Source organism: Lithobates pipiens, unplaced genomic scaffold (genome assembly GCF_037356315.1).
Source record: "Lithobates pipiens isolate NorthernLeopardFrog02 unplaced genomic scaffold, aLitPip1_a1.2 Scaffold_18, whole genome shotgun sequence".
Lineage (NCBI taxonomy): Eukaryota > Metazoa > Chordata > Amphibia > Anura > Ranidae > Lithobates > Lithobates pipiens.
The window spans coordinates 38377249-38389140 of NW_027507758.1; positions in this window are offsets into that span (position 1 = coordinate 38377249).

Below are 11892 nucleotides of genomic sequence, written 5' to 3' on the forward strand. Positions count from 1 at the left end.
GTCCTTATAAGAACTTTTGTGGAACAAGCAGGTTGTGTGTTAGTGATTAGCAGACTGTACGTCAGTCCCTATACCGCTGAAGGACTGCTGCAGTATAGGGCAGCGGTCAGCAGTGGTGCACGTCAACCCTATCTATTGTGGACCGATAGCGGTCCTTACAGAACAGCAGACTGTACCGCACTCAAGCCTATGTACCGTAGCACCCTATACCAAGTTACCAGTCCTTATAAGAACTTTTGTGGAACAAGTGAGTTGTGAATGTTTAGCAGACTGCAGCAGAAGGGCAGCAGTCAAGTATAATATCCTTTCTATATTTGGAAGAAAGAATATTATACATGTACAAGCCTATTACTGTACCACTGATACCAGTCCTGAAAAGAACCTTTGTGGAACTAATAATAACAGCAAGTCTTTAAAATTACCCTCACTGCCTGACAACACTGCTTCCTTCCTGTCCCTATACAAATTGGCAAAAAAAGAGAACGATTAGTGGTTACTGGAACAGCTCTTTTGTGGACCTTGATAGTAACAGCTAATGATGATGATGATGATGATGATGATGAAAGACTAATCTGGCTGTCCCTGTAGCATACACCGTCCTTTCCCTTTCTCTAAACTAACAAAAGACACTCAGGCTGCTGCAAGAATCAGCAGCACAGCAAACCTATCAACACCTAACACCTATACCAGTCCTGAAAAGAACTTTTGTGTACCAAATAGCTAGTGGTTTATCTCTCCCTACTCCACACAGGAACCTGTCCCTATCTTAACAGAAGAAAGAATGTAAAATGGCCACCGGATCGGGTGTATTTATAGGTTAGGGGGAATGTACAAGTGTCCATGTGCTGTCATGTCTCAATTGGCTGTCCTGTATCACATGATAAACGTGTCACCAAAGGTTAAAGTTCTTGTATACATTAAACACGTAAGTCCGCCGCGGCGAACGACGGAAAAAGGCGTTCGAACGTGCGGACCGCGAATGTCGGAAATTCGCCGCGAAACGACCGCCGGGCGAACCGTTCGGCCATCACTAGTTGTTATTTCCAACAGGAAACATTTCAGACTTTTCATGATTGACAAACTTTAAAGTAGAACAAATCTCCCTACCACCCAAAAAATAATAATCCTAGAAAGTAGAGCTTTTCGGCTAAAGAGACATTCACTGTTTCTTCTGCCAAAAAAACTCTTTTCACTGCCTTGAATACATTTTCAGTGAAGCCTTAGCTAGTGCCAGGGGCGGACTGACAACTCATGGGGCCCCCTGGGCAATAGGAGATTATGGGGCCCCCGGGCAATAGAGGATTATGGGGCCCCTGGGCAATAGAAGATTATGGGGCCCCCGGGCAATAGAAGATTATGGGGCCACACAGTATACACACACATACAGTATACACACACAGACACACATACACACACTGAAAAGGTACTGGAGAGGCAGCTATAATCTTGGGATTTAAAAAAAAACACAGATTTTTACATACTGTCCCTGTTTTTTTTGAGGCTGGTAACCCTGATGGTGCCCCCTAGTGGCATGGGGCCCTCGGGCAGTGCCCGAGAGCACCAATGGTCAGTCCGCCCCTGGCTAGTGCGCACATTTTTTTGGGGGGAGGGCACAAAAAAATGTTGAAAAAGTCATCTATTGCAGCCACTGTGCCCTCAAACGCTGCCACTGTGCCCATCAAATGCTGCCACTGTGGCATCAAACTCTGCCAGTGTGCCCTCAAACTCTGCCACTGTGCCATCAAATGCTGCCACTGTGCCATCAAATGCTGCCACTGTGCCCATCAAACGCTGCCACTGTGGCATCAAACGCTGCCACTGTGGCATCAAACGCTGCCACTGTGCCCATCAAACGCTGCCACTGTGGCATCAAACGCTGCCAGTGTGCCCTCAAACACTGCCACTGTGCCATCAAATGCTGCCACTGTGCCCATCAAACGCTGGCAGTGTGCCCTCAAGCGCTGCCAGTGTGCCCATCAAACGCTGCCACTGTGCCATCAAACGCTGCCAGTGTGCCCATCAGACGCTGCCAGTGTGCCTCTTGGGACACCCTGCTCACAACCCCCCCCCACGGATGGATCACGGGACACTCCACTCACACCCCCCCCCATGCGGATGGATCGGGGAAACCCCATGCAGGTGGACCAGCGCTTACTGGGTGTCTCATTGACCTGCCTCCAAATTGGCGGGGAGGCAATGCGATGTGAAAATTCTGAATATTCATTCGCTATGGTCAGACATTTGGGTGGGATCACTATTGTACCTATGAACCAGCCATGGTTGTCACGCAGGCTGCACCTCAAATATATTAGAAAAGTGATCAACAATGATGCCAACCACTTTGCCCCCTTAATGACCAGGCCATTTCGTGCGATGCGGCATTGCATCCTTTTAACTGACAATTGCACGGTCGTGCGACACTGTACCCAAACAAAATTGACGTCCTTTTTTTCCCACAAATAGAGATTTCTTTTGGTGGTCTTTGATCACCTCTGTGTTTTTTATTTTTTGCGCTATAAAAAACAAAAAACGACAATTTTGAGAAAATAACTTTTTTTTTACTTTTTGCTATAATACTGTACATGTCCAAAAAAAAAAAATGGATTCATCAGTTTAGGCCGTTATAGATTTTTCTACATATTTTTGGTAAAAAAAAAAAAAAATCGCAATAGGCGTATACTGATGATTAGTATTTAAATGAATAAGGATGTGTATCTATCACAGGGTGGTGTCTGTGGATACACTAAAAAAATTAAACAAAATGCCACGTCCTGATTATCACTTTGTAAATATAAACATTAACAGGAAATGGGGGATTAGGGAGAAAAATAAAAAATATGGATGAAAGAACCTTCACATAAAAGACCTCAAGAGAAAAAATGTGGGTTCAGTTGGACTTTTTAGGCATAAAAGAAGTTGTAAACACAACCGATATATTCAAGAGAACTTATCTCTATTTATTATCAAAACAGAAAATATAAACAACCAAAAATAAAAAAATGTTACAAACACAAAGAAGTTTTATAAGGAGGAAAAAACTTCTTTGTGTTTGTAAAATTTTTTATTTTTGGTTGTTTATATTTTCTGTTTTGATAATAAATAGAGATAAGTTCTCTTGAATATATCGGTTGTGTTTACAACTTCTTTTATGCCTAAAAAGTCCAACTGAACCCACATTTTTTCTCTTGAGGTCTTTTATGTGAAGGTTCTTTCATCCATATTTTTTATTTTTCTCCCTAATCCCCCATTTCCTGTTAATGTTTATATTTACAAAGTATACTGATGATTGATTTGCGCAAAACTTATCGTGTCTACAAACTATGGGATATATTTAGGGTAATGGCGACAATCTGCGATTTTTAGCGGGACTGCGACATTGCAGAGGACAAATCTGACCCCAAATGACACTTTTTTGGAACCAGTGACATTATTATATTGATCAGTGCTATAAAAATGCACTGATCAATGAAAAACTGACACTGGCAGGGAAGGGGCTAACAGTAAGGGGCGATCAAGGGGTAAATGTGTAACCTCAGCGTGTTCTAACTGTAGGGGGGTGGGCTGGCAGGGACATGACAGAGATCGCTGTTCCCAATCACTAGGAACAGTAGATCTGTTATGTCTCCCATCAGAATGGGGATCCGTCTTGTTTACAAAGGCAGATCTCCATTCTGCCTCTGTACTAGGCAATTTTTGCCGGCGGACACAGAGTCCACCCGACCCGCGGGCACAGTGCACAGTGTACATCTATGGCGATTTGCACAGGAGAACCGTATAACGACAGTGGCTGGTCAGCAAGTGGTTAAACAAGTATAGATTAAATAAAATAAACATTATAGTGCAGCTGCCCCTTTAAAGTGTTACTAAACCCAGGAGCCTGCATTCACTATATCTGGTCTCCCACAGAACACAGAACATGGAAATTTAATTATTTTAGTAAATATAATAGTAAACACCTTTTCTCATCAGCAGTATATACAGTAGCAGTCTTGTGACTTCTATCAGTGTCTGGTTAAAGCTTGCAGGAGGAGTTTTCATTCTTCCCAGATTGTTCATATAGGCTGCAGGACCCCTGACCCTCTGCCTGGACAGTGCTGATTGGCCCTGTGCCAATTACAAGCCCCCCCCCCCCCGCCCCCAAAAAAAGAAAAAATCTCTAGCAATACACATCAAATTGAGCATGTGCAGGTTGCACACACTTTGTTCTATCAGGAGATGGATTGGGGACAGTGGAAAAAGGGCAGGATCAGAGCAGACCGAATCAAACAGCCTTTTTACACAATGGAGAGGATTAACCCCTTAGGTTCCATAGTGAGTATAAAGCCTCATACACATGATAGGACTTTGTACAAACTTTCCCTTGGATTTTTGTACAAAGGGTGTCGGCCCTGAACTTGTATTGCATACACACAGCAGGACTTATTCAGCCAACTTTCACCAAATCACGTGGTTTTTCTGCTCTTTACCGCCACCTTTGGTCAACTTCTGTATTGTTGTCTGATCTTTTGCATTGGTTCTGAGCATGCCTGTTTGTACTTTGTACAAAAGTCCTATGGTTTTCTGTACACACGATCAGACTTTGCTCCATAGGAATTTTGTTGCCAGAAAGTTTGTCCGTTCGCACAGCCAACAAAAGTCAGATGAAAACCAAAAAAGTTTGTCCGATGGAGCGTACACACGGTCGGATGTTGCTCCAAAACAGCTAATTTGCATGTTTGTTGTCAAAAAGTCTGATCGTGTGTACGGGCCTTAACAAGCATTCTTTACTGCATATACACACTGATTTTACTGTTGTGGGTTTAGTAACACTTTAGGCCCATACATACGATCAGACTTTTTGACAACAAACATGCAAATTAGCTGTTTTGGAGCAACATCCGACCGTGTGTACGCTCCATCGGACAAACTTTTTTGGTTTTCATCTGACTTTTGTTGGCTGTGCGAACGGACAAACTTTCTGGCAACAAAAGTCCGATGGAGCAAAGTCTGATCGTGTGTACGGAAAACCATAGGACTTTTGTACAAAGTACAAACAGGCATGCTCAGAACCAATGCAAAAGATCAGACAACAATACAGAAGTTGACCAAAGGTGGCGGTAAAGAGCAGAAAAACCACATAATTTGGTGAAAGTTGGCTGAAAAAGTCCTACTGTGTGTATGCAATACAAGTTCAGGGCCGACACCCTTTGTACAAAAATCCAAGGGAAAGTTTGTACAAAGTCCTATCGTGTGTATGAGGCTTTTAAATGTCAACAACACTTTCAATAAATTAATAGGAAAAAGTAGGCGCTACTCCTCAAAAAATAGTAAGCTGTACAAAAAAAAAAAAAATCAAACAAAGTGTCTAGAAACATTTTATAACAAATCACAATAAGTGAACTAAATCAAAAGTCCTTTAAACAACATGCTAAAAAAAGGAATTTAAAAACAGCAAATAAAAAATTCCATACAAATCATTAGACATGGATGCCGTCAATAAATTTGTTTCATTTTGCTCCATTACGGTTCGTATTAAAATTAATTCGTACTTCGTATTTCGTGTCTGAAATTCCGTTTCAATCTGTACGAAATACGAATTGTCATTAGGTTCGTTAACTTGTACGAACGTTCGTTACGATGAATTTAAAGGCAAAAATATACCTTAATATGACAGTCGATGCTGATGGAAGTTTGGTTTTTATCCAAAATACGAAATTCCGTTAAAGAATTTTCTATCCGAAATATACAAATTTTTGTTAGATGAGGGGCTCCCACCATCCCTGTGCTGTGCTGACTTCCTCCTGGGGATTCGTAAACAAAAGTTCATATTACGTACAAAATTCGGACGCATGGCAATTCGTATTTTGGATCCTCCCGAACGTACGAATTTAGGGAAATTCGTACGAATTTGAGATTCATACGAAACGAATCGCACATGTCTACAAATCATACATGCATCAAGTTCATTACATGGAAAGACCTCCAAACATTGTACCTTTAAAAAGGGTTGTGAGATGACTTTTCCTAAAAGTACTTCACCACATGTAAGAAAAGCGCTCACTCACCACATAAAAGTGACCACTGAAGGACTTTATACTATATAACTTCAAAGAACCTCAATACAGGATGGATCCACGATTGCACATACACTTCACACCAATATTCTCTAATAGGTGATGCAAACCACAAACCCAAAAGGATAATATAATCATGGTGCAGTCATTTTATTAAAATGGGGGATTGAAACAAATAATATATTTCACTTACATTTACAGGTGCTTTGAAAGTATCAACACAAACAGCCTTTATGATATTCCAGCACCGCCACTCATTTACAGAGCCGACGTGCGTTCCACAGAACCAGAAGTAATATGGGATGTTTACTCAGTAATAATGTCAGTGATAGCAGCAGGGACAGACCCAACCGGGACTTGTGACAGACCCAACCGGGACTTGTGACAGACCCAACCGGGACTTGGGACAGACCCAACCGGGACTTGGGACAGACCCAAGCGGGACTTGTGACAGACCCAACCGGGACTTGTGACAGACCCAACCGGGACTTGTGACAGACCCAACCGGGACTTGTGACAGACCCAACCGGGACTTGTGACAGACCCAAGCGGGACTTGGGACAGACCCAAGCGGGACTTGGGACAGACCCAACCGGGACTTGGGAGAGAACCCAAGCGGGACTTGTGACAGACCCAACCGGGACTTGTAACAGACCCAACCGGGACTTGTAACAGACCCAACCGGGACTTGTGACAGACCCAACCGGGACTTGTAACAAACCCAACAGGGACTTGTGACGGACCCAACCGGGACTTGTAACAGACCCAACCAGGACTTGGGACAGACCCAACCGGGACTTGTGACAGACCCAACCGGGACTTGTGACAGACCCAACTGGGACTTGTGACAGACCCAACCGGGACTTGTAACAAACCCAACAGGGACTTGTGACGGACCCAACCCAATACAGGATGGATCCACGATTGCACATACACTTCACACCAATATTCTCTAATAGGTGATGCAAACCACAAACCCAAAAGGATAATATAATCATGGTGCAGTCATTTTATTAAAATGGGGGATTGAAACAAATAATATATTTCACTTACATTTACAGGTGCTTTGAAAGTATCAACACAAACAGCCTTTATGATATTCCAGCACCGCCACTCATTTACAGAGCCGACGTGCGTTCCACAGAACCAGAAGTAACATGGGATGTTTACCCAGTAATAATGTCAGTGATAGCAGCAGGGACAGACCCAACCGGGACTTGTGACAGACCCAACCGGGACTTGTGACAGACCCAACCGGGACTTGTGACAGACCCAACCGGGACTTGTGACAGACCCAAGCGGGACTTGGGACAGACCCAAGCGGGACTTGTGACAGACCCAACCGGGACTTGTAACAGACCCAACCGGGACTTGTGACAGACCCAACCGGGACTTGTAACAAACCCAACAGGGACTTGTGACGGACCCAACCGGGACTTGTAACAGACCCAACCAGGACTTGGGACAGACCCAACCGGGACTTGTGACAGACCCAACCAGGACTTGTGACAGACCCAACTGGGACTTGTGACAGACCCAACCGGGACTTGTAACAAACCCAACAGGGATTTGTGACGGACCCAGCCGGGACTTGTAACAGACCCAACCAGGACTTGGGACAGACCCAACCGGGACTTGTGACAGACCCAACCGGGACTTGTGACAGACCCAAGCGGGACTTGTGACAGACCCAACCGGGACTTGTAACAGACCCAACCAGACTTGTGACAGACCCACCCGGGACAGGGTCTTTTGGAGGGGACTGAAGGCTAGCCTCTTGCCTAATGACTATGGGCCCTGGCTTTTAATGGGCCTCTATTCTTTGGGAGATTTGTACCTGGGGTACCTTTGGAGTAGTTTTACTTCGGATTAGGGTCCATATCTTCCCCAAACACACAGACTATGAGAACTGGAGGACCCAGTACAGATTTAGGACCTCTATACCCAAACCAGCATTGACTGCTTCAACCCATCCGAGACTCTAAGCAAAGATTATAATCAGCTCAAAACATCCTGATGCTGGGGTCTCCTGCTGTTATGTGTAATCTGTTTATTAAGGTGTTATGTGTTTACTGTTAACTGTCTTTTTCACATTGTTAATTGAGTAACCTATTTGTAACACTCTCTAGTGTGCTAGAAGAGTAGTACATTTATTTTTGAGAACAGGTAAATTTCCAGGCTTGGCTGGCAGCCAAGCCTGGGTGTGTTTTATGATCTGTCTGAGAAGGGAGTGAGAATAGAGCTGGGTGACACACAGGTGGTGCCACTAGGACCTCCTACTTCTTTCCAAAATCTTCTGGTGTTTTCTGGAAAAAGAGGTGGAGGGGGGAGGTGGAGCCACCTGGGTATTCTGAGGAGCCCTGACCAAACCCCAATCTGGATTGGTAAGGGGCAAGCCTCCTTAAATACCCAGGGTCAGCACAGCTGGAGGAGGAGTTGATCGAGTGGAGGATGAAGTGTTACACTGTCAGGGCCTTTGAGGGAGCTCCCCAGTCTGGGTGTGACCTTGGGCCTGGGCTCAGGTGTGAACAGGACCCCTCTACAACCCACAGAGGTGTCCTGACCAGGAGGCACAGGAGTAGGAAGAGAGGACAGCAGGAGAAAACTGCCGGGCAAGTCTCCAGGAGTTCCACAGAGGCAGCCAAGAGGACTGAGATGCAGCAGTCTGGGATGGGTGCACAGCCAATCTGGAGGACTGTGGTGGTACAGGCACTGGAAAGGGGCAGCTGCAGCCAGGAGGGGTGGTAGTGCCTGAAGAAGTGGTACTGGGAGCAGTATCCACAGGGACAGCTAGCACTGGAACTTTCTATTTTGCTACACCATAGGGGCCCACGGTCCCAGCCTGCAAAGGGAATCTGCTTTAGGGCTGGCTGGCAGAAACCATGAAATCAGGTAGAGACAGAAGTACAGTTTAATCACATTTGTTTAATAATAAAAATAAAAAGAACAAACATAGTCAAAACATAGCCAGAGTTCAGTAACCGGAACGGATAGTCAGCAAAGCCAGAAGTCAGGGATCAATGTAGTGGAACAGCAAGCAGGATCTGGAACCAGAAGGGATGTCAGCAAAGCAAGTCTTGAACAGGATCACAGGAGCTTCTGTGATGTTGACCAAGGCAAATGCAGAGAGCCTCTGGACTGGACGGCTTAAGTAGGCATAACTGACGAGCAGGATATCATCAACAGCTGAGTAACTGTGGAGAGATGCTCAGAGAAGGAAGGATCTATATACCAGATCTCTTACTGCTCGCCTTTGCTCATTTATATGACTACAGTTACCACTAGATTTCAGATGTGTTGGATTAGCACCTCTCCACCGAGCGCTGTGGTTCCCCCTCTTTATCCTGCTCCCAGCACACACAGCTCACTTATCAGTATCAATACCGCCAGTAAATTGGTCCCTCCAGTACACAGAGCTCTCTAGCCAGTTTTACACCAACAGAGTATGTGCATTGGTTAGTCAATGACCAGTCTTCAGTGTATGTGTATTTTCCCCTTAGTAATCTGCCCCCTCAAGATGAGTGTTAACCCTTCAGCCTATCCCCAGCTTAAATATGTATAAAAGGATTTCATATACAGTACATGTACCTTTGTTCATCTATATCACATGAAGGATTGATGGGACTATGTCATGTACCTTATAGTAGAACAAGTTGATAGGGGCAGACTTTCTTGTATCTCCTGCTTAAGTACCCTTGAAGGTGGAACAGAGAGTGCAAAGGAACAGGAGGAACACACGAGTACCAAAGGATGTAGCTTGGAAAACCTCAAGCTGGAGATGCTGACTAGGAATATCCAGCGGAATGTGCGATCAGGAGTGTCAGATGAGGTGTCAGAAGAATAATCAAAAGAAGTAAGAGGTTAACTCTGGTTGGTGAGAAAGTTCAGGATGGCAGCGCACACAGATGATGTCAGCAGGCGTGTAGCAGGACCAGTGGTAAATCTTTTTGGGGGGTAATCTTTTCATACCTCAACCACGGGTGGCTTCCCCAGCTCTCCTCCGTGGGCATCCCGAGCAGGCATCTTCTTTCCCTCCTCGGTGGCCAATCTGAATGCTTCTCCTTTCAGTAAATTTCACACCCGCGCTTCCTGATTGGCGGAGATAAGCGATTCAGTGTTTCAGACGATTTATTCACTATTCTAACACACCTGAGTGGGCTCTGAGGGCAATGCTCTGCATCCAGCGCCCACCCTATTTTGAAGCCTATTAGTGCCTCTGGCTGTAATTCATGCGCCCGGCATCTTTCAAGGGGCCAGATGCATGAATAGGGGGTGGCGGTGGTAATGGGAAGGGGAGGCGGTGCCCATGCACCCTTAATAGATGGGCCTCCCCTGAGCAGGACTATGCATAGGAGAAGGCAACTGCATCAGAGTAGAGCAGAATCAGAGGTATAAGCATAGTCAAGATCAAGCTGAGGTCAGCAACGAGTGGTACAGAGCAGAATACAAATCAGGTCAGGAGGAAGTCGATAACAGGAATCACATGCAGAACACAAGTTAGAAAGCAAGGAGCACACTGAAGACCAGGCAGTACTGACATTGAGTTAGAGCCACCCTTACATAGGCCGTCTGGCACCAATGCTATCCCTAGGTGTATTCTTGCACATGTCCATGGCTCTGGATAATGTTTGTATGCACCAGCTGGCTGATAGGAATTCCCTGATAGACTAGTGGTTAACCCATTCCCGCCAGCCACCTCCCAGCCCTTTAAGGGCTCTAATCGCTGGTAGACGGAGGCAGGCATTCGAGTCAGGGCTGGTGCTAAGATTTTTTACACCCGGCTCCACCCCTGACTCGACCCCCTTTGCCCTGCCCATGTATACCTCACCTTTTTAATGAAGCGCCCATGAAAGGCAGCCTCAGCAGTGCCCATCAATGCTGTCTGCCAGCACCCATCAATGCATCCTCTCCAGCGCCCAACAAATGCAGCCTCCCAGTGCTGATCAATGTAGCTTACCAGTGCCCAACAATGCAGCCTACCAGCGCCCATCAATGCAGCATACCAGCGCCCATCAATGCAGCCTACCAGCACCCAATAATGCAGCCTACCAGTTCCCAGCAATGCCCATTCATACAGGAGTCGGGACACAGACACAGTCCTCCTCCGCCGCTGCGCCTCAGACACTATGTGCGAATGGAGCGAGCTGCCTACTGATGCTGAGACTTGCTGCAGAGAGAAGAGAGTAGGAATGCCAGTGGCCGGGAGCCCTAGGCAACAGTGCGCCCTAGGCGGCTGCCTAGTTTGCCTAGTGGTAGCACTGGCCCTGATGTGGGTCATGTGATCACCGTGATTGGCTGTCACATCGGTCACGTGATCGGAAAGCTCCCGATGGCTAGTATGCATCGTGAGCTTTCCGGTAACCATTGGCTACCATGCTGGGAGCACCCTCTCAGCATGGTAAGTGTTTTAAACAGGGCCGCATATGTGCATGAAGGCCCACACACCGAACCAAAATGGGAATTACCGACAACATTTGTGCGACCGTGTGTATGCAAGACAAGTTTCAGCCAACATCCGTCGGAAATAAATCCACGGATTGGTTGTCGGAAATTCCGATCGTCTGTACACGGCATTATGCAGCTACCACATCTAAAGACTTTTACGCTGCAATATATTACATTTTTGTTTTTGGGTTTAGATACGCTATAAAAGGAAAGCCAACCAGCAGGGAAAGAGGATAGTGCTCGCAGATTTATCTGCTGTGGGACAAAGGAGCACCTTGGTGGATTTCGCCTGCACTGTAATTCTACTTGTTCAAACTTTTTGCCTAGAATGTGGCTGAAATACATTAAAGTAGAAGAACCTACTTGTAATTCACAACATAACTCAACATACATA